Source organism: Cryptomeria japonica, unplaced genomic scaffold (assembly GCF_030272615.1).
Source record: "Cryptomeria japonica unplaced genomic scaffold, Sugi_1.0 HiC_scaffold_132, whole genome shotgun sequence".
Lineage (NCBI taxonomy): Eukaryota > Viridiplantae > Streptophyta > Pinopsida > Cupressales > Cupressaceae > Cryptomeria > Cryptomeria japonica.
In genome coordinates, this window is record NW_026728954.1 from 72,931 (window position 1) to 75,000 (window position 2,070).

Below are 2,070 nucleotides of genomic sequence, written 5' to 3' on the forward strand. Positions count from 1 at the left end.
TTTTTAGTTTTTCGCCGGGCGTCGCAATGCTATTTGAATAAACCTTTTGCCCGTTTGCGTTCTCGTCGGGGCCGGGCCGGGCCGGGGTGCGCTGCCCGCACTACCGCGCGCGCGGGGGCGACACCGAGCGCGCACCCGAGGCGCCCCGAGCACACAGGCCACGGTGCAACCCGGGCGTTGTGCGCGCACCCCGGTGCGCCCGAGGTGCTGCGCGCGCACCCAGGTGAAATCGGTGTGCACCTCGGCCAGTGCGCGCTCGGTCGAGTCGCGCACGTTGGCCAAGGTGCACGGTGATGTTTCTTACTCTAAGGTTCCGCACCAGACGCCCGGGACAGGTGAGCGAAGCTGGGCGGGGCCGGGTGCGCGGCCGGGGCAGGTGCACGCAGCTGGAGAGAGCTTTGGAGCACACTTCGGAGCGCACCAATGATGCGCTCCATTCAAAAGTTTCCTGAAAAGGCAAAAAAAGTTGAGATTATAGAATTTCCCACTTGAGAGATTGTAAAAAAAAAAAATTTAAAATGAAGGAAACGCGGGTGCCAAGGTGTGCGCAGCCCAGCCAAGGTGTGCGCACCAAGGCGCCCACCCTGGCGAAGGTGCACGCAAGGTGCGCACCCGAGGCAAACCGGACAATTAACCCAACTTTCGACTTCGCGCGCACCTTGGAGCGCACTTCGGAGCGCTCCTTGGTGCGCACCAATCTTGGGCACCTCGGAGTGCACCATGGCGCCCACCAAGGTGCGCACCCGGGGCAAACCGAGCTCCGACTTCGTGCGCACCTTGGAGCGCACGAAAGGTGCGCACCATGGCGCCCACCAAGGTGCGCAGCCCAGCCAAGGCGTGCGCATCAAGGTGCGCACCCTGGCGAAGGTGCGCACCCGGGGCAAACCGAGCTCCGACTTCGTGCGCACCTTGGAGCGCACAAAAGGTGCGCAACCCAGCCAAGGTGTGCGCACCCCGGTCAAACCGAGCTCCGAATCGTGCGCACCAGAGGTGCACGCCATCGTGCGCACCTTGGAGCACACTTCGGAGCCCTCCTTGGTGCGCGCCGATGTTGCGCACCTCGGAGCGCACCCGGGGAAAACAATGCAATTAACCCGACTTTCGACTTCGTGGGCACCTCGGAGCGCTCTCGGGTTCGCACCTCGGAGCACACCGAGGTGCGCACCTTTGATGCGCTGCCTTCACCAATTTCCAGAAAAGGCAAGAAAACATTGAGAAGGTGTGCGCACCGAGGTGCCCACCCTGGCGAAGGTGCACGCGAGGTGCGCACCCGGGGCAAACCGGGCTCCGACTTCGTGCACGCCGCACCTTGGAGCACACTTCGGAGCGCTCCTTGGTGCGCACCAGGGCGCGCAACCCAGCCGAGGTGCCCACCCCGGCGAAGGTGCACGCGAGGTGCGCACCCGGGGCAAACCGGGCTCCGACTTCGTGCACGCCATGGTGCCCACCGCGGCGAAGGTGCACGCGAGGTGCGCACCCGGGGCAAACCGGGCTCCGACTTCGTGCACGCCGCACCTTGGAGCACACTTCGGAGCGCTCCTTGGTGCGCACCATGGTGCCCACCAGGGCGCGCAACCCCGCCGAAGGTGCACGCGAGGTGCGCACCCGGGGCAAACCGGGCTCCGACTTCGTGCACGCCGCACCTTGGAGCACACTTCGGAGCGCTCCTTGGTGCGCACCATGGTGCCCACCAGGGCGCGCAACCCCGCCGAAGGTGCACGCGAGGTGCGCACCCGGGGCAAACCGGGCTCCGACTTCGTGCACGCCATGGTGCGCACCGCGGCGAAGGTGCGCACCCGGGGCAAACCGGGCTCCGACTTCGTGCACGCCGCACCTTGGAGCACACTTCGGAGCGCTCCTTGGTGCGCACCAGGGCGCGCAACCCAGCCGAGGTGCCCACCCCGGCGAAGGTGCACGCGAGGTGCGTACCCGGGGCAAACCGGGCTCCGACTTCGTGCACGCCGCACCTTGGAGCACACTTCGGAGCGCTCCTTGGTGCGCACCATGGTGCCCACCAGGCCGCGCAACCCAGCCAAGGTGTGCGCACCAAGGTGCACGCGAGGTGCGCAC